A 22,501-nucleotide genomic window follows, 5' to 3' on the forward strand; every position below is an offset into this window, starting at 1 on the left:
TTGTTCATGACTTCAAGATTGGCGTTTCTCAGATACTCTCCCATGATGGTAGGTTTATCAGAAAGAATTGGAAAGATCTCTAATAAAGTATTTTGGATATTTTTTCAGGAATTCAGGTTGATGAAGTTCATTTGAAGATAAGATCGGTTTGAAAATTCAAATGTCCTTAGAGATTTTCCTTAGATGACAAGTTAATCAGGAAGCATTCAAAAGATTTCCAGTTGATCGATGATTTTAGTGAAGGCCTCTATATATAGTTCAAGCCTTCAGGTGAAAATCTTCAGCAGTAAAGAAAGAAAAATGTCACGGCAACAGACCTTGGAGCACGCGCAGAAGACGACAGGCTACCGGCCCCAGATCTTCAAGAAGTTGAGGAGGAGCTTGGTCGGCTGAAGAACAACAAAGCAACTGATGTAGATCAACTACCAAGAGAGCTATTAAAATACGGTGGTGAAGCACTGGTTAGAGCACTTCACTGGGTAATTGCCAAGATTTGGGAGGATGAGATATTACCGGAGCAGTGGATGGAAGGTGTCGTATGCCCAATCTACAAAAAGTGCGACCAATTGGATTGCTGCAACTACCGCACGTTCACACTACAGAGGTTCGCGGATGACATCGACATCATGGCACGGAACTTTGAGACGATGGAGGAAACGTACATTAGACTGAAGGCTGAATCTAGGCGGATTGGACTTGCCATCAACGGATCAAAGACGAAATTCATGGAAAAAAGAGGTTCTAGGGAAGGCAATTTTAGCCTCTAACCCCGAGTTCAGATTGACGGTGACGAAATCGAGGTGGTCGATGAGTTTGTGTATTTGGGCTCACTGGTGACCGCCGGAAATGAAATCAGCAGAGAAATTCAAAGACGCATTATGGCCTACTTTGGACTCCCAAGGACGCTGCGGTCGAATAAAATTCGCCGCCGCATGAAATTGGCTATCTACAAGACGCTGATTAGACCGGTGGTCTTCTACGGCCACGAGGCCTGGACTCTGCTCGTGAAGGACAAATGCACCCTTAGTGTTTTCGAACGGAAGGTGTTGCCTACCATCTACGGTGGAGTGCAGCTGGATGACGAAACGTGGAGGAGGTGAATGAATCACGAATTGCAATAAAAGGAGCTGCTTACTGAGCAGAATATCGTGGATTCAATCCCAAGCTTCTTCGCGTTATATGATCGTTAGGACATCAATTCAGCTTATCGTTTACTCAAAACGAACCCTGCTCTCGGCTTCCATCAAAGCGAGTGTCCCGTCAACACATTTCTACCCATTCCTTTCTTGACCTGCATTCGGGTGCGGCTGGCCCTGGTATTGCCAAATTTTATATCACCAGTTTTTACACATTGAGGGTGATTGCTAGTAGCAACCGTGGGGGGTCAATCATGCTCATTCTCATGCTTATGCTTAAAGCAGCTTAACTTCAAGCTTTTCTGTTAACATTGCTGACAATTTGATTTGATTTAATCTGTCGTTGAATTAACGGTTTGCTTAATCCATTTTAGGTCATTCGTGACCTCACCTAGTGAGATTTGAACTAAAGTATCTCGGCGTGAGAAGTATTTACGCCAGGCCCATACTCAGTTAAATATTATGAATGCAAAATTAGTGTTCGAATTGATTTCATTGAATCCAGCATTAGTTTTCAGTTCGATTCAACTGTGTAAAATTATGCTCTCAGATTTGCTGTTTTTTAACCGTTAATCCATACAAAACAACATCTACTGGAGCAATCAAAAATGTTAGATCATAACAGCAACTGCTGTGTTCAATTTGATCTCCAGCTTTGCTCGAGTACCAAGTCTAAAGGATCTTCCCTTGTTAAGTAGTTGCTAAGATTTCCCTTCTTTACAAGAAGCTTGGGTTATTGATTAGGTAGGTTTCGATTCTGCACGTTGTAGTTTCATTTTATACCTGATCTTGACTTGTTTACCTCGGGGATGAGAACTTAAGAGAATGATGTTTCAATAGAGGTATATAGTGCACATTGTAGTCGAAATACGTCATGTCAAAATACCAAGGTTATAAATTCTCATTTCACAAAAAAACATGTTTTGCGGAGTGATGAAATTAAAAGATGTCGTGATATGTTTTTCTTGTATGTTACAAGACAAAGTTGCAAAGTATGTGTTAGGCACATCACATCTGTAATTTTTTCTCTCTGATAGTCACAATCAGCGATTTTATGATATTTTTTTTAGTAACGGGCTAGTTCATCTCCGAGACTGATTGAGTGAAAACTTATAAAATCGTTGATTTCTACTCGCAGGAAGCAACATTGACAGGTATTATGTGTAAAACACATATATTGCAACCTCCTTGTATCTTACTAATAAAATATATGATCATAACATCTTATGATTTAATATTTCTGAAAAACATTTTTTATCTAAAATGAGTATTTGCAGCTTTGCAAAATAATCCCACATTCTAGTTTTCGTTCGAACCGTTTTTTGTACGAAAAATACGACTCGAACGTAAACAAGAATATGGGTGATAAAATAATCACTATTTACTGCCGATTGGAATTTGATGAATATTGTTTTTAAAGTATGCAAAATCAGTTAGAAATGTTGATGTCAAAACCGCATAAGAATTATGCTCATGAGTGCTTGACCATTGGAAAATGACAAGAAAGCTAATGATAGGTAGTTTTGTCTCGTGATAGTGCGAGGACCTGTTTTCTCATTGTCCTATGACGGCCGTGATATTTACCAGCTCTAGGCATGGGTTCAATAATTGGAACTCTAGGACACTCACCCAATCATAGCCTTTTGGTATATCTACACACCAAAAAAATCTGAATTTTACTGGCGATGTAAACATCCATGCATGCAAACATTCATACATGTAAACTTTCTTTTCACGTAAACTAGCAGCTTGCAAGAAATGTTGCAAACAAAAGTGGACAGTTGCATACAATATATGGAATATTGCATGACATGTCTAATAAATTTACACGGTCTCTAATCTAAACTTGTATGCTATGACGCTCCATATATGTGCATCATAGTAACGGAAATTTACACTACTTTTTTTTAGCTGTGCAGGACGGCTTCGCTCCTAATCATCAACACCTACAACACACTAAAAGTGCAGTGAACAAAAGTTATTAATTTTGCTTAAGTAGACAAAATGACAGAGCGCTTTTTCGCGAAGATTCATTGTGTAGGCAGACATAAAACGATGTAATGATGGGTACTCGATTGAATTTGATCCACGATCAAACTCATAGCCGTATGTATCCAGCAACCATGGTAGATTGATCGTTCGATCAGATAACGTTTATGAATTGACTTTTGCTCTTTCGATTTACTCCTGCTCATTCAGTGTGATATTTCCATACACTGATAAAAAAAATACTATTTTACATTTAAATATTTTACAACAGTCATTATTTCAGTACGAAGCATTAAGGAGAACATACAAAAAACGCTGACAAAATAACAGTACGGATCATTTCTCTGGGTGCTCAGCATCCACGAAAGTTCACGTCTCCATGATCAACTCACAGTTGAAAGAACAGCGTTCATCATATACACACTCGCCTGTCGCGGCACTAGATGTTTACATTAGACGTGATCTTGAAAGCGGCTGGTTTACCATTTAACCATCACATCAGAGGCACGCCTTTTAGCGTCGGTTTTGTTGATCGTTGAAATTAGAATTGTAAATTATTTTGCTGATCAAGTGAACATAGTCTGGCTCCAAGAGGAAGAGAAAATTGTGCATACCAGAAGAACGCTTCTAAATTAAGCGTACATAGTAACGAATCAACAAGTGTTCGTCGCAGAGGTTTTATGGAATAATTGCCACGGATATTTAGATGCAAAAGCGAAATGCATAACCCATTCTCGCGTTGGTCTCTGATTCGTAATATTACTTCATACAGAGCTGTTGTAGGTAAGGGTTAGCGACAAACTGAGAGCCGAGGAGATGGATATGTCTGAAGCTTGCCTTTTCAATCTCCCTTTTGCACATGCATGTACCTATAGCTGCCCATCTGCGTGGGTGGACCGGTATAAACCTAAACGTGTTTCTGTTCCATCTCTTGTCTTCATGATTCTGCAAACTTTCGCTTGCAAGAAGCCACTCAGCACAGTGGCAGAAAACTAGTGATGAATTTTGACAAATTTATGCTTTAGCAATGAGCGCCCCATTAAACAGTAGTTTGTAGTGAGTGGGCATAGAACTAACCATAGTAATGCTAGATTACATTTTACAGAAATGACCCAATTTTGCCAGCCCCCTTTTTTTTAAATATTTCCTAATGTTCTACGAAACCCATGCGCTTTTTCAGTGTTCTTATCTCACCAAAGTGTACGGTTATGTGAAATTATTGAACGATATGATAAGCGGAGGGCCTGACAAAAATCGGTTCATTGCTGTATGCATCTTGGGTGACCTACCACCACAATAAGCAGTTGTTTTTATGGCTCAACAAAACTATAGTATCCATTAAGCTCTCGTCCATCGGTCTATTCCAAATATGGGCACCGCGTGACTAATGACGGCTCAGTGTGTAGATTTGTATGGTTAGTGCAAAGTGATGTATATATTTTACTTCTTGTTTGAACGTTGGACTCTGTAGCAGTAGACCTTGGGTTCGCGGCAGTCAATTTAAATCTTTGCCTACACCCTTACACGCTCACTTGGAATTGTTCACTCTTGTGCAGATGACACGAATAGATGACAAATGGTGAAGTTTTTTCATTGATTGATTATTGTTTCATTTATAAATTAAATGGTGAATTAGGCTTTCAGATACAAATCGAGAAATCGTAAAAACTACATAAATTATTATCGATTGAAGTAAAACTTTTGCAACAAAAAAAAAACAAACATACTTCTAAAATACGCAACACGGTGCTCTTAAATATCAACTGACTACTGTTTCTCGCTGCTACATTGCGTCATGACTTCGTAGCGATTTTCCTTTCTCGGAGATGTACTAACAGAAAGCGTAAAAGTGGTTTCATAGAATTTAAGCATTCAGGAATGCAAGTAACCAAATGTAATATGTTTTCATAAGATTCCCCAAAGTAAAATAAACGCAGCGACTAGTGACTTTGAAAACGGCTCTTCTCGTAAACCTCCGAAAAATGTCTATATTTGTTGAAATAATACCACACACTTCCACGACACGTTCCGGCGCAAACAAATTTGTTTGTATAGCTGTCTGACGTAAGAACGAAACCGTAACCGAAAAGAAAATTTCAAAAAGTCAACAGGTTATGCCTTTTGATGGGTTGAAGCTTAAATAAATACCTTCACTGTGAAACCTCTGCACAGATGATAAGAAATAACTAGATCTTCGAGCAATTTTCCCTGTGAGCTTACGATGACAACAGCGTCAAGAACTCTCACTTACTTTCATCTGATACAAGAAGACAAAACTCAGTGAATCTAAGTACAAAATTTACGAGGTCAGACTACCAAAACAAGCCAAAAGTATCGTCTCAGGAATTGCTGTATGATCTAATTCTAATGATTTCACAGAAACAGAAAACAGCTCACAACTGATCGTATCATCTGTCACTACAACATTGAAACTCGCGGAGCGCGTGTAAACTTACGAGCACCGAAATAAACAACGCAATGATCCAATGTTTAGACAAAATTGGTGGATTTTCGGCAAAATGTTTATTCTAACTTAATTTCAACTGGTGCAAAGTAGGTAAGAGGTAATCAAAACCGACGTGATCTACCAAAATTAGCAGCGATCAGCAGACTTACGCACAGTATTCAAAAGATGAAAAGTGTGAAAAAAATTTATGTGATGTAAATAACAGGCGGTTTAAAATTAGAAATGTTTATTCTGAGAGCGAAAACCGACCAGTGAAACATCTGAAGTTGTAGTTAACGTGAGTCATGTCGTTTTTCCGGTATTTGCAAGCACGTGTTTTTGTCTGTCTGTATCGTCTGATCGCCGCAGTGTCGGTTAGCTAGACGGTAAATGGACTTTTTTTTTACGACCACAGCAAATTGTCGTCATGCTGGTAGCGTTGATTCGATACACTGCAAAGATTATGAAAAGCAATGATTCAATAAATTGTAGTTTCAGGACAAAACTCAAGACAAGGTTCCCAAAAATATATTCCATGAAACTTTAAAGCAGTTCCTATTCTAGTGCTAGGTAAGTAAAGTTCTGCTAACTTATGTTTATTATAGCTAAATGAGAACCCTCAGGAAGCACACGGCAGCCTAGTTTAATGTCAATTTAAATACTAAAAATAGAAATAAAAAACTTCGAAATCGCCAATAAAAAATCCAGGAGACAGGGAACAATGAGAATTAGCATTAAAAATTAAAAATTACCGATTAAAAATTACATGCATACTTTTAATAATCAAAAAATTACCGGTAAAGGTGCATAAAAGGAAACAAGTTTTTTTTATAAGTAGCAACGGAAAATTATGGATTGCAAATATATAATTATAAATGAGCACTAAACACATGGAGAAAGTTACTTTAAAAAGACTGTCTTTATGAAGGATCCTTTGATAGTTTTTGTTAATTGAGTTGCTCAAAACGTTGTAGCGTCACGCAACATAGTTGATCACCAAATCATTTTGAGCTACTCAAATCATATATTCTAGATCAGTTCTTGTAGGAAATTTATCACACATTCTAAATCGGCAATAATATTTAGGGGTTTTTTTTCCCTTGATTTGTTTTCCGTCGATCTTGTTTTCCGTGCTGAGCACCAATGCTTCCGTCGCCAGGGAGGCAGCTTCCACACCTGGACCCTACCTATCGACCCATCAAACTCATGAACCGGGGACCAACGGCTTTACTTCCCTTCCGAAGGAAGGCGTGATCAGAGATGTTATGCCTCAGAACATCCCGACGGCGCCGACTGGGATTGAACCCAGGCCTGCTGGGGTGAGAGGCAATCACGCTTACCACTACACCACCGGCGCCGCTGGTATATTCTACTGAAAATAATTATGTCTATTAAATCTTGTTATGCTAAAACTGTTCATTGTTAATCCTTCATAGAACCTCAAAAGAACAGAATATTCTTACCAGTTGCTTTCAAAGGTGCTCATACCTCATACTCATAGGTGATCATTTTACCCCAACGGTTTTATTATGGTTATATGGTGTATATTTTTTAAATCTGCTCTTATAACATTCAAAAGCGTACTTTTAATATTCAATTTGTATTCATAATATAAATATGGCTTGAAACTATCCATTTGGTTAAAAGCATTCGAATTTTCTACTGAATTTGTTATCATTAGAGACGATTTTCTTAGGGTAGCTATACTGCCCCACTTTTCCTATTCAATCTTCATGCAGAGTGAATACATTCGACGTTCGCTAACTAAAATATGCTTACTTTTTAGTTAGCGAACAGCATTGCTAGTAAATGTTGGCTCATTTAAATTTGGTTTGGTTAATTGAAATTCAAGGTTTAGCTGCTCCTAAAAGAGTGCTAGCTCTAATTTTTTGCATACTCAGTCAATCATGCCCAAGTCCTGAATACTTCATTACAAATTGCAGCTGTTTCAATGTTATTGAAGAGGGAAAAAAATCACGATGGATTCGGGCTGTACCTCAAATGGAAGTTTATTTTCATTCGAGCAGCAGTTGAGTCCAAATATGAATATTTATATTTGTGTTTGCGTTAGTTTAAGTGTATTGTGCTATTGATTACGTTCGTATCCTTGACCGTCTTTTTAACCAGAACCTGTGAGTTATTTCAAAACGTTACGGAAAATGCTTCTTATTACCATTTCCTATCATTTTAATGAACTAGTACAACAATGCGCTGAAATTATCACTGCAAAAAAATCTACCAGCCAACAAACACAGCCAGACACTAAAAGCAGCAAGCAGAGTGATGCTTTCACGTATTTGTTTACACACATAATTCATCATCGTTGACAGAGCTCAATTACGGTTTTATTAGGATAAATCTTTTGCATGCCAGGCGAAACGTGTAAGCAAATTGAAGCAATTTGGCTAGCTCGTGATGGAACATTGGCTATATATGTAGAACTTGCTAGTGATAGTGAGATTCGTGCTAGCGCGGATCAACTTACTCTTCCGGGGTTGCTCAGATTACGGTAGAAACACAAAACTTATTCCCACTCAAATAGTAAACCAGCAAACATCTAGTTGCTGCCAATAAGCTTATCATCAACAACAAGCACCAACCTTATTATCTTTATTCAACCTTTGATAACTAAATGGTAGTTACAAACAAGAATTTAATTAAGCAGATCATCAAAAGATCAAGATATCTAACGCTGTAGTTCCTGTTCATAATAAAACAATATTGGAAATATCGCTTTAATTTTATAAGTTCGCGCATGTTTTAGTTCTAGGGCAAACGCTCCTATAGTTGCGGTACGTTAGAAGCGTTATCTTCCTATAATTGTGCATGGAGACTCAATACACAACTATAGGAACCTAACGCTTCTAACGTACCGCAACTATTGGAGCATTTATCATATCGGTTTTTTTTTTTATATAAGAATCAATGTGAATACAATCTCGAAAAAAAACATCAAAATAATTTATTTGCTTTACTTATAAGCATAAACAAGAGTACGACAACCGGAAGCACAAGTCGAAAGCGAAAGCGCTACCGTAAAACGGGGTATCTTTGGTAATGCGGGTCACTTTGATAGTATAATATAAAGATTAAATTTACTCGCTGCGTTTTTTATGAATTAGAAATATTGGTTCCATATTGTAGCTTAGAGTATTTCCGTTGATATCGTTTTAGTTTTTATACACACAGCAAAAAAATAATTTTGATATCACGTCAAAGTGGATGCACTACAATCATGTCGAAAATATGGTGTAATATTACTTGCTAAAAAGGACAAAATTATCATTAATACAATGCATGAACTGACATTACGCTGCTTTTACTGCATTTGTTTATTTATGTGGTCATAAAAATTACATGAAATTTTCGACATGATTGTAGTGCATCCACTTTGATGTGATATCAAAATTATTTTTTTGCTGTGCAGTATGTGTTACATATTTTACAAGCATATTAAAAAACAATTTTCGTATTTTTCCTGTTTGTGCCTGTTTGAAAAGCACTCAAACCATCTTTTATGAAATGAATATCCGATATAACTATCACAAATTCAATGTTGTATTCTTATTGCCTATGATGTTTTCGGAGTATATACTCATTCAAAGTTTCATATTTATATATCTAAAATGTTTGAGTTACACGCATTTTTTTTTCTACATTCGTCGAGCATTATCAAAGTAACCCCAAATGAAAATACTGATTTTCGGTCACAAAACTAAAAAAAATAGTGCAAATGCTTTAATTTCCGTTAAACAAATTACTACGAATTAACTCTCAGGATCCTCAGTACTTGTTTAAAAAATATAAAATTTGAAAAATATTCATTGCTGCAAAAAATACTTTGAAAAATTATCAAGGTTCCTTGTTTTACGGTATTTATAAAACTGTGATGTCTTAGCCATGTAGCACTGCTGAACCACAATACCTGTACAAAGAAAGAGAGAAAAAATCTTTCACCATTTAAAAATATTGCTTTTTACCTTTCATTTGTCACTTGTTTGAAAATCACTCCCCAAGGATCCCGAACATTTTTTTTTTTTTGTAATTTTTTTTTTTTTTTTTTTTTTGCGGCATGACCATAATGTTAGAACTAACTTATTCTAGCAAAAATGTTGCTACTTCAACACCGGGCAAAGTGAAGTTTGATTGGATGGTTAACATATAATGAAAGGTGCCAATACTGAACTTGCTCTTCTCATATTAATTTAAGATCTATCAAAAATTAAAAAAAAATTAATATAGTTCTCATAACTCAAGAGGAATTCAATGTAGCTTGTTAAACAGCTTAATTCCGGGTTGGATGCTTTAGTAACTTTAGTCAGATGTAATTGTCCACAGAAGAACCTGGATCTGGTCCCGGTTGTTTGCAAAGCTGTTTGTTGTCGTCAAGTTCATGTTTTATTGGCATCGTAATTTTCACCTACTTAGGTTTTTTTTCCTCTGTACTGCGACCAGTAATTTGATCTATTGTAGTTTACACGGTAACCACAAAATAGGGTTTTTGGTCTAATTTCCGTCCTACTAAGCACAACCCGCGCTTTACCACTCTTTGCTGAACGAGTTTAAACCAAAAATGGAATATTTCTGTCAAATATGTGTGTGTGTGTGTGTGTGTACAATCTAACCCCCACTGTCCGGCAGTGTTATTATGGAAGAAAACTGCTTTTTATTACCCTTAAATTAAAGCAGGTTTAGTCCGGGAGTTAGAAGGTGTTAGCTCTATTGCAGCTCCAGTGACCCATTTCAGAATGCCTGGTAATTCACGACCACTCCGAGGTCACTTTTACTTACAATAAGCTCCGCATGTTCACTCTACCTTTATCAAATGGATAATGGTATCATAAACACACTTCCAGATTCAAAAAATATTATTTCCAAATCTGGCACGTATATAGTTTTGAAATTTGTTCAACTGTATTAAATCGATTTGAATGGACATTTCTTATCAATTTTGTTTCGAATACCTCTTGATTAATCTGCTGGCAGCACTTACTGGCCCTTACCGGCGACCAACTCATCTGCCCGCGATAGCAACAACGCCTAAATCTCAAAGCTCTCCGAACGTCCCCTCGAAAATGCAATCGAGATATGTATAAGAACAATCTTCAACTGGAACGTACTCACCAAATCAATACATCCGGGAGCACATTCCCGATGCTTATTTTTCTCTCGCAAATCCGTCGTTGTCGAACGGCAAAAAAAGGAAACTCGGTGAGCAATTCTGTGACACGGAATTTTCACTGAACATAAACATAAACTGAAATTAAAAATTATCACTCGCGATGGCACTAATTTCTGGTCCGGGAGAAAATCAGACAACGCAGATCGCGACATCTCTTCTGATGCTTGCAAACATGTTGAATCACGTTTTCTTTCTCTATTCTAAAACTTCCCGGACGCACACACAAAACAGAGAACAAACTTAAAACACAACCGTATCCAAAGGCGTTCGAAACAGCACCCGCACTTTAGGTGAATCATCCTGTCGCAAAAAAGCCATGCAGGAGATGGATTCTTCATCGCCTTTAACTGGTTTAGCGCATTGGTCACAGGCGGAAGTCATGCTGACTCAGTTTCCAAAAGTGTTTTAGAAACAGCGGTGGAGATGCTCTAATACGCAAAGAGGAATTGGATTCTCAAGATCGCCCAATGCTATGTCGGATTGGATAACTTTTTCACTGTTTTCACAACACAAAATATGCTCTAATTAGACGATTATCGCAACGAACTGCACTTTCCACTAACAACCAGTACAATATTACAGGTATACCGAACGGATAAAAACGAATAACGATAGCCCGTGTGATAAAAAATCGACAAATTTAGCAGCGCACAATCACGACGATGTGAATAACAACAACTGTCAACGTGTCACCCCTGGAATATTTCTGTCAAATATGACTTGAAAATTTATTCACCTTTCCATACATACCGTTGGATTTGATAAAGAGTTACAAATTGTTGAGATATTGTCTAAAATCTAACACTGCTTCTTGATTCTAAATTCGTTCTACGAGTTTCAATTCCGTCCTAACGCATTGAAACGCCATTAGATTTTCTTCGGGATTCGCTAGGAGCGCTTCTTTTGTTTTGACAACAATGAGCATAAATATTCATACTATGCACTCTAACAGGATTTATGTTGAAGCTAATGAGCTAGTGCATCGGAACAAACCTATTATTGATTTGTGCACGTTGAAATCATTGATATTATTGATCTTTTCTGATCGATAGAACGGGAATGGGCGATTACAACGAAGTAGCGCTCTACCCTACCCAATAATGACTGCAAAGTAAGCATTTTCGAGCAAAACTGGGACTACCCATTAAATGAGTAAAATTTTACCCATTTATGAGTAATTACAACTACAAAAGTAGTAAGTATTCATTTTTGAATAACAAATACTCATATATGGGCTATATTTTTACTCATTTCAGACGTAACATTTGATAACGGCACAAAAGCTTTTATAAACAAACTTTTTTAAAGCAATTTACACGCGAACCGAAGTACGCTCACGCAAAACTAACAACTTCATCGGATAGGGGCAACTTTCACCTTTCCGAAAGTGGTATTGCTGTGCGTAGGCGTACTTTGGTTCGCTTGTAAAGAGCCTTAGAAAGTTTGTTTACAAATGCTTTTGTGCCGTTATCAAATGTTACGCCTGATTTAATGGGTAGTCCCAGTCTCCCTCGAAAATGCTTACTTTGTAGTCATTATTGGGTATTTTGCGGTTACCGTGTAGTGCATGTCGTATTGTATACATGTACTATTGAGAAATGATGAAGTAGGGGAGAACAGTACATAACGCACCCCCGGGGTAAGACGCACTTTTTCATTTTATTTTGAGTTTTTCTTGGAATTTTTAATCCAATTCTAGGATTTATCTTGCAGGATTTTGAGTTCAGATGCTATGCTTGAAGTGCTGCTTGATAAGACAACAAAAAAGTTACTTAAAAGCCATGAAAAACACAAATGAAAGTCAGCTGGTGCGTTCTGCCCAGGGGGTGCGTTGTATACCATTCTCCCCTATTCGTTTTTTTTTACACTTGTCATTCTCGCATTTATCGCAAGAATCCGACTCTAATTGAAAGTTCCCGCTATTTATACCCTTTGGAGTGTTGAAACACCCTCCAAAGGCGCGCCCCTTTGTCAGTCAAAATTGGATTCCTTAGCAACAATGACACCTTGCATTATCCTACAATGTACTGACAATTAAATTATTATATAGGCCCTATCGCGGGAGCTTTACGGAGCCGATAATTCTTTTTGACAACATTACACACTTAAAAATTATCGTCGACTTCGGTAAATGTTAACCTTTTTAGCTGAACATTGCTTTGAAACTATTGCTAGGGAAATAGGCTAGGACTTCTGGTGGCATCTATTTTCACGTACTGAACGGTGCCCCCGCAGGTAACACGCGTACCTTAACTGATTTTCCATCCATAATGGAACATTAATTATATTCGGTTATGCGACAAGCAATCAAGCATGGATTCCTCTGATTTGAATTTGATGAACATAGATTTTCCTCCGCTATTCGGTTTGCAGCGATCATCTGTGTAGGATCCGCATCCAGTGCTTTCACAAATGTCTCAGTTTCGTCCACTGAAGGTTTTTATCGCTAGCTGTGAAGCTGCATCTAATAGTCAGTATTATTTTCACCGGCATCTCCAGTTGTTACAATATTTTCTAGTCACTTATTTAGCCATATCTCATAAGCCATTTCTTCAAACCATTTTCTTTTTCGAATGCATCTAGTAGATAGGCTTTCCAAAATGTGAATGGATACCTTCCAATAATCTGGCTCTCATTACTGTAGTTTGAATAACATAAAGGGTGTACCGTTTAAAATCCGCACACACTCAAATTGCTCTAACTTTTGATCCGTTGGGTAAAATTAATTGAAATTTTACGAAGACATAGTTTAATGTGTATTGTTTACACTCTGTGAGTTGATTTCATCAGGTGCGCAAAAGTTTTCAAAATGACGACGAAAGAACAGTGCGTGTGCGAAAAAGTTTTGCACGAGTACTTTGAGAATAAGGATCTGTCGCATCGTGCCATCTGAAAAAAAAAGTTGGGAATCGCGAATTCCACGGTGTCTGGTACCATAAAACGGTTCGAAGAACGTCTTAATGTTGATCGGAAGCGAAGATCCGGGAAAAGCCGTCAGGTCAATGAGAACAACGTGCAGAATACCAAAACTCGAGCTGGACTACTTACGTTTAAGGTTCAGAAATCCTTAAACCGTGATGAGAAACAGAATACGGTCGCATGCCCGGAAGTTGTACGATCAGAAGTTAACGAAACCACACTGCCACACTAATGGATGACGAGAAATATGTGAAGGCGGGCTTCAACCAGATTCAAGGAAACCTGTGTGCCAAGGATAAGTGTGATGTTCCCGAGAATCTCCGGACACAGAAGATGTCGAAGTTTGCCAAGAATGTCTTAATTTGGCTAGCGATTTGTACTTGCGGAAAGTGGAGTACACCTTTCGTTACCGCAAGCACCATGAATGGACAGGTGTATTTGAAAGAGCGTCTCGAAAAGCGGCTTCTCCCTCTCCTTAAGGCTCACGATATTCTGGCCGGATTTGGCATTATGCCACTACACGAAGGACGTGCTAGAGTGGTATAAGGCAAATGATGTCGATTTCGTGCAGAAAGATCTGAACCCCCCAAACTCTCCGGAACTGCGCCCAATAGAAAAATACTGGGCTAAAACTTTCGATTCTGAGGTAGCACAGAACCTTATGGCTGGAGTTAAGGCCAAGGTTCACGCATTCGGATATAAAGACGAAATAAATTAAATGAGTGATGCCAAAACTAACGGTAATTGTTTCTTTTTACTCGCAAAAAATTTAGTGATAAACGTTTAAAAACTCGAATTTTGAGAACGAATTTTGTGTGTGCGGATTTTAAACGGTACACCCTTTAAATTTTTATTAATCTATATTATTCTAAATTAAACACCCTTCAAAATAATGGATCAAGAACACATAGAACTTGTTTGGTTGCGGATTAATTTCTATTCAAAGATATAATTGCTTGAAACCTCAAAAATATAGGAGTTGTAGTCCAGAGGAAACCAGCACTTTAGAGAAAAATCCAAAAAGGGTTCTCTTAGAATAACAAAATAAGCTTTTTGGAAAGTTTGGTTGAAATCGGTGTCATTTACCACAACTTTATTTACACTTGAGCTGGAATGGCCAACATTTTGAAATTATTCTGAGCATTGAAATCTGTAAATTTTGTATTTTTTCTTTACTTTCTTTAAAGAAATAACTGTTCCATATCTGCATGATTTCCTAATGACGAACAATATTATTACAAAAAATAAGCATCACTAAATTCTTCACTATTTTAAAATAAGCCTTTTGACTTGTTCATTTGATGCCTGCTCAAAAATAATTCACCAAGCAAATCCAAAGCCTAGTCAATAAAGGCACGATATTATCAAGCCAGGGGGGTGGTACATTATGTACAAGCCGTTTATTTTAGCTAACCATTTCTTCTCATATCGCATAGTGACTGTACACAAGGGTGCATTATTTTGAGAAAAAAAGTGTTAAATTTCTTATAGGCCACCCTCCAGTTCGATTCATAACCCCAACATATGAGCCTTTTTTTTTTAACTTTATTAGAGAGATTTTTAGCCGTTGACTAGTTCATCTCTAAACATATGAGCCTGTTTAAAAAATGGTAAAGCGGCTTCTCCCTCTCCTTAAGGCTCACGATCTTCTGGCCGGATTTGGCATCATGCCACTACACGAAGGACGTGCTGTTTAAAAAATGGTAAAGATTGATGAAGGTTTAGAGATCGTGCAAATGGTTTGAAATGTGTATGAGAAATACATTTTAAAATTTACTTATATTACCCTAACTTTGGTTCTGCTGGACCAAAAAGCCTGTTGTTGTTATGATCAGTTATACAGCATATCAAGAAAGATAAAGGGTGGAACGGTCAAAAATTGATCAAATATTATTAAGTGCACACTGATTATGTTATTATATAAATGATCAAACTTTATTTCTTTTTGAAGTTCAACGGCTAAAAAATATAGGGATGTTATTGTATTGAGCTTCCGACTTTCCAAATTCAAACTGCCGGGCTTTACGTTTCACACCATCCATCACATTTTGTACCGCTGTTGTATTAACCTTATTTGATACTAAACGTTTTGTATCTCATTTTTAACTTTTTTCTGCGTTTTCTTGAGGTTTCGCTTAACGATTGCCCAATATGTTTCATAAATACGAAAAAATTACAAAATAGGGTAGATTGTCAGTTGAAAAAGTTCATCGCTCAAATAACAGGCTTGTTATTCATTGTCATGACAACCTCATATAATTTTTTTCATCGTTTGAACAACTAAAACCAAAGTTAGAGCAATGGAAGTGAAACTCAATAATATCCCATATTAATTGACTGAAATCTCCATACAAACTTCAATCCACTTGCGCGACCTCTAAACCTTCTAAATATTTTCTTTTTTTTTGCATGTATGCATATTTTGGGGTATTTAATTGAACTAGAGGATAGGATATCAATTTTTTTTTTCAAAATTATACTCCCCACTGCACGCCCTCGAATCGAAGAACATAAATGCCACACAGCATCAACGAACAAATAAACGTGAACATAAAACAACAAATTCACTTGATTATTTGTTAACAGTTCTGTAGTCGAACGCGGTCGCGCACGGTCGTCGACTGATTAGCTTTTATCGGAAACTAAAATTTGTTTTTTGTAATAGTGACGCCCTTTACATCATACAGCGACTAACTAGCTCAAATTTTACGACGACAGCACTGTTTGTTAACCAGATCAACAAGTTTGAGCGACACGTCTTTTATAGACTACATTTGATTATTGTATGAGTTTGGTTACGTGGGGAATCGAATTAGTTTTATGATTATTGATACTCATGATCAAAATATAATGCCCCTGGAGAGCAAATAAAATGCCTCTCGACAACCTAATTAATCGATGATAGTGCCACAGACTACTCTTCAAGCCTCCCATTAACTGCACACAAAATCTGAAACAGACACAGGCAGTATGAAATTGTTTAAATAGGGGAAATGGCACTAATGCTGCCTATGGTACTATGTATTAGAAATTAGATAAGGCAAATCAAACGGAAAAATGAAAAGAGAGAAAATAATTTTCCTTTAATTCAATTCTTTTCTCAAGATAAGCATCTTTTTTTTTTTTTTTTGCACAATATTTGAACGAAAGGTTTAGTGCTTTTCACAATACTGGTTACAAAGAATATAATTTGTTTTCCTTGTTCGATCATATTTAACGTACTGAGTACCAATGCTACAACACCAAGGAGATAGCTCCCACACCTGGCCCCACCCACCCTATCGACCCATCAACTCATGGACCGGGCACCAACGGCTTTACTTCTCGTGATCAGAGATTTTATGCCTCAGAAAATCTCGTCGGCGCCGACTGAGATTGAAAACATGCCCGTTGGAGTGAGAGGCAGTCACGCTTCCCGAGCAAAGTCCAGCATCAAAATGACAGCAAATTGAAATCAAGTTTTGACATCAACATCAAACTGAAATCATAATTTGATTTCAGTTTACGCAACTGACAAATTTGATACCTAATTTTGTTTTCATTTTGCTGTAAATTTGCTCTTCAAAAATATGTTGTTGCGGGTTTGTTTTCATTGCCTTAGCAATACCTCAAATTTAATACTTGTTGTGTTATCAACAGGAAAAATGGATATCAAATTTGGTTTTCAGTTTGCTCTCACTGATAGCAGAAATAGTTTTCAATGTGATGTTACAGGAAGATTTTTTGCTCTCAATTTTGATATTTTAATCGTTAAAACTACCAAAACGACAGCAACCTGAGTAATCATTATCTGCGAAATCACAACATCAAATTTAGATTTCAATTTGATCTCAGACTTTGCTCGGGTTACCATTACACCACCAGCACCGAGGCTGTCAAGGAACCATTATAATAATAATATTATTTCGCAATTTAACTTATGTGTACCTACACAAGAAATCAGTGTTCTTTAAGTGAATTCGAAATGGGTTAAATTTAGAGCTACGTACGGTTTAGTCTTTATTGGTTGCTTTGGTAGTGCGGTCATACTGCCTCAATCACTAATCGACCTCTAAAAGTAGAACATCGGATGACCATGTGACGAACAGCGCAACATTCGTGATTACCTTTCCAAATAGTATGCAGCCTTTTGTTCTACTTTTCCGTTGCACCAAATCTGTTGACCGAAAATTGCTCCTGACGTTCAACTGAATCTGAATATTTATCGGCCATGCAATTGTGCTCTTCGTTCAGTATAAACACCAACCACTTCACTCATCAGTCTACCTGGATGCGATGCATCTCATAGCAAGCCGAGATCCAACTAGCAAACGAAGCCAGACTGGATTTGGTTTCATGGCTGGCTGCTTCCAAATTGATTTTGTCTACACTGTCCATTATCCATCGATAAAATTGTGGGAAGTGAAAATTGGAAAATTATATTGCGAATGTTCTTATCTCGTCCACATGATGGTGTTTTCGCACGGAGTCTTTAACTTGGGCCCTTATTATGAATTTCTTCTAAATTGAAGGTAAGGATTCGTAGCACTGCTCAACATGTAACTCTACCTGAGTGCAAAGTACTACAAAAGAGTGTTGGACATCACAGAATCTATCTGAAAAATATTAAAAACGTAGCTTTAATGACGTTTAGAAAATAGAAACTTTCAGCATAATGTGTAAAAGCAATTGTCCCTTAAATACCTTCCTTCCCGCGCACTTCTTTCCAGCAGTCACTCAAAGAGACAGGAAATAAGCCACACGACACGTCTACCGCAAAACCAACTCCACTTAAGTTCAAACATATACAGATCGTTTCACACCTCTTCTCACACGATTTCGTACATTCATACCCATTCGATTCCGGAGACGGGAAGCGAAAAAGCTCCATCTATACTTATGTACGTAGGTTTTCGTCGTTCCATTCAAGCCCGAAACAGTACATCGTGTATAAGTAGGGTAGGTGCTTTAGTTTTTCCCGAATAATGATGGAAAGTCAGAACAATAATACTCCAATAAAATAGACCTTGAAATAAGCTCAAAATGAAAAAAAAAATGTTTCTTATGATCTTGGCTACTTTACATCTATAGTTGTGGTACTGAAATCTGATGGGTTTGATAGAAACCAATATTTGCAACCAAAGCAACTATAGAAACACAATTTTCATTCATGCTGGCCAAGGTATTCAAACAAATAAATACATAATCAAATCATAAAGCCACAATTTTTATTTAAACTAGAGCTTTTGAGCTATATCGTATCAAACTTTAATCGGGAATGCGCAATATTATTTTCACAAAACTTCTCAGTTCCACCAATACAGAGTAATAAACCCTAGCTGAAGTTTAATCAAATATTCAGCGCACGCGACGGCAATTTCAACCGCTCATCATCACGGTTTTCCTGGCTGGTGATCACCATCTCACTTGTCTTACCAGTGGTCTTGTTGTTTTTTTTTTGTCTTCCTTGCCTAGCATTACATGTACGACCTGAAGGGTGCAGCAGAAAGTCAGTGGAAGAGAAAAAAAAGGTAGACAAGATTTTTCACAGTTTCCTCCAGAAACGGACACACACACTGTGCAAATGTGACTATTGCTTAAATCAAAATCTTGTGAAAATTAACTGGAAAAAACTTAATGACATAATTCATTATTAGGCTATTAGGCTATTGCATTAATTGACTGTAGAAACTTATTCTATCAACAGATGGGCCGGATCCAATGGCTAATTATAATTACCTCATAAAGTCAAGTGGCAGTCACGCTTTGATCTGCGTGACTCTCTCTGAAATATTTTAAAATATAAAAAGACAAATCTACTACAAATCAAAAATATTCAGATAATTATCCTAATCTGTATTTTTTTACGTGTGGTTGCCAAACCTTCCATAGTGCGGTGCTTCAGCAGAGCATATTGCCGCTCATTTTGCCTTGATCACATTGGTTCATTCCGCAAACCTCCATATTTTGCCCTCATTCTGTAAGTACTAGTATTTGGTGGAGTAAAGAATAGCCAGAATGTGATTTTCCTCACGGGTTGACACTACCTCTTTCTGAGTGTCCCTTTTATTTGCTTCTTGTTGAATCGCACTCTTAAGAGGGTCTACGGTTTGACACATTTATATCGCACAATATCCAGACAGAAGCAGCCAAAACATTCGTTACATGACTGGAAAATGTCACATTGAAGTGATTTTTCTCTGTGAGTGTTCAACCGATGCATAACTTTTCCCCACTTAATGAACTGAGAAGGGTTAACGATGATGATGTTGTGTTTGAAATAAGCGATTAGCTGCTCTGCGATTTTGATAACCATTTTTCCAACAATTATTAATGACGATCCCCACTCAAATTACATAAAACATAATTGTATTTCAACATATTGCAGTTCTTTTGAAAATTTACCCGGCTTACATAAACTGCCACTAGCAACAAATCAATTATACTTTCCGGATATAAGACTGTTCAGTTTATAAAACGAGCACACACTTTCATTCACATGTTTTGATCCTTTTTTGGACATGTATAAATTTCTGTTAATTAACGGGTGCTCAATAAAAAATGGGAATGATTTCAGTGCCGTCCAGTGCTCTTGTGAAAGCATCGCGATTAAGTTGTTTTTAATAAAAAATACTGAATTCCTTGAAAAAAAAATTTTTTTACTAGCTATATGACTGAAAAAATTCTCTTTTTTTATTGAACACCCGTTAGCATCATAGAAAAAATAATAAAAAAGATATTGTTACCAAATTTTAAATCACATTTAGAGCAAAATGCATTTCAGTGCCAACATTTCAAAGGGGCGTAATTGTTTTTGCAAACAATGGCTGTAGCCGTCGATATCTCGCAAATAAAAGCCCACCCCTCCAAATTGAGACATTCCACGAAGGTACGCAAATCGATCCTGACCGATCATTTCCAATTACGCTGAAGCTTTGCACAGTTGTTCCTTTTTAGTAAAGGCGCCATTTTGTGCACTCAGTTTTTCATATTAAATCACGACTACTTTTTGAAAAGGGCATGTGTAAAATAGTACTAATGAGTTTAAAAATATATATTGCCGAAACGCTTTGTTCGATTGATTTGGTGTCTTCAGCAAAGTTGTAGATATTGTTTTGGCAATTGTGTAAAAAATATACACTGTAAAAAAATTCGTTTGCATCAATGAAAAAAATTATATTTATTATTAAAACAGTTAATTTCTCAAAAAGTGCAGTTTTAAGCCTCATTGAAGCTCATAATGTTTGCTACAAACTGGCAAAGTTTGGTGATGGTAAACTCAAAAACAAAAAAGTTATTGTGTTTTGAAAATTTCACGATTTTTACATTTTCATTAAAAACACATATTTTTTAACCGTGTATATTTTTTCAAGAATCTCATTTTAATTTTGCACAACTTTCCCGAAGACACCATAGCATTCAAGCAAGCCATTTTTGCAATGTATTAAAATGTTTATTTTATAAACGCTTTTCTACACAGGCCCTATTGGAAAAGTAGTCGGGGTTCGCTATTACAATTTGTAATAGCGAATCCGGACTACTTTTTTATTTTCAAATTTCAACTTAAATCCTCAAAATACATTTTTCTGCTCTTTTTTACTTTTTTTTTATTCGGAAACCTTATGGACAGATGATATATAATTTATTTTCATTGTAATACACTTACTTTCTATTTTTATTTACATCACTTCTTAAATACATCGAATATTTTGGCATCATTATCATTACAGTTTGAGTAACGTTTGGCTTTAATTTTATTTTCTGAAACAGGAATGAAAGAATGAAACTTTTGAGTTCCTTGAATTATTTTTGCATTATTATATTGCTCGTTGAGGTGTGAAGCCATACTTTCGTATTCCTCTGTTGTGGCAAAACTAAATGATAATTTTGTTAATTCTTCTTCTTTTCGATTATTTGCCCAATTATAAAGCTCTCTTGCATTTTTTTATTGGATGTTCACGTTCTTTGGCCAAACTTGCTCTAGTAGCCATGCGGTTTATTGTACCTCCAATAGCGTCACAAGGACCTTTCCCATGTGATGTTGCAAAGAAATGCCATTCGGCTTCAATTCCATACTTTGATTTAAATTTACAAAGGCTAGCAAAATTTTTCCGGTTCTTGTACTGTGACGCGGCTCCATCGGACATAAAATAAATCTTGTTGATATTTTTACTTTGGTTAATGCGTAAAAAACTTATCATTTTAGAAATAAATAAGTTAACAGCCACTGAGTCATGCCTTAACTCTTCAGAAATTATAATAAAACTTAAATGTTAACTTGCATATTTTCTCTAAAAAATATAAAAAAAGGATGAATGGTAGCTTGTTGGACATTCCAGTGATGAGACTGAACTTCATCCTGTAACAAAAAGCTGTAGTTTTCAGAAAAATCGCAAGTAACTAAAAATTCACCTTCTTGCAAATTATTTCGTGGTAACCCACTGTTCAAATGAAAGCTGATCAATGCATTTTTCCTCTAATTGTTTCAATAAAATGTTTTCTAATGCGGAAGAGTCTGGACAATCTTCACAACACCGTAGATAGCAATATGTTGTCTTGTTTTCACAAAGTAGGCTGTCAGTTAACGTTTTTACATCATTTAAATGGTTAAGTTTCTTCAAACTGTGTAAAATTAGATTGATGTTTTCATGCGTTGTGCACACGCAAACATTGTGGGTTCCAGAGCTGGTTAAAAGTTTACATTGCTTAGGGCGGAGTTTTGCAAATGAAGAAAATCCAATTTTTACATTGCAGTGAATTTTATTGAATCGTTTATAAGCTTCTCTCAAAGTCATCATTAGTAATCTTTTTTGAATGGCTTATCGTTTTCCTTCTTTCTGCACAGACACA

The 22,501-nt window shown here is 36.6% G+C and overlaps 1 protein-coding gene across 1 annotated transcript in view; it reads left to right on the plus strand.

The window, feature by feature from the left end:
- LOC135715357 (cation channel sperm-associated protein 2-like) overlaps positions 1 to 22,501 on the plus strand; it is a 101,132-nt gene that overhangs the window by 76,501 nt on the left and 2,130 nt on the right. The gene's annotated exons all lie outside the window — the stretch shown is intronic.

The sequence above is a fragment of the Ochlerotatus camptorhynchus genome, unplaced genomic scaffold, assembly GCF_037179485.1.
Source record: "Ochlerotatus camptorhynchus isolate MF236.1 unplaced genomic scaffold, CSIRO-AGI_Acam_v1.1 ptg000873l, whole genome shotgun sequence".
NCBI classification, from domain to species: domain Eukaryota; kingdom Metazoa; phylum Arthropoda; class Insecta; order Diptera; family Culicidae; genus Ochlerotatus; species Ochlerotatus camptorhynchus.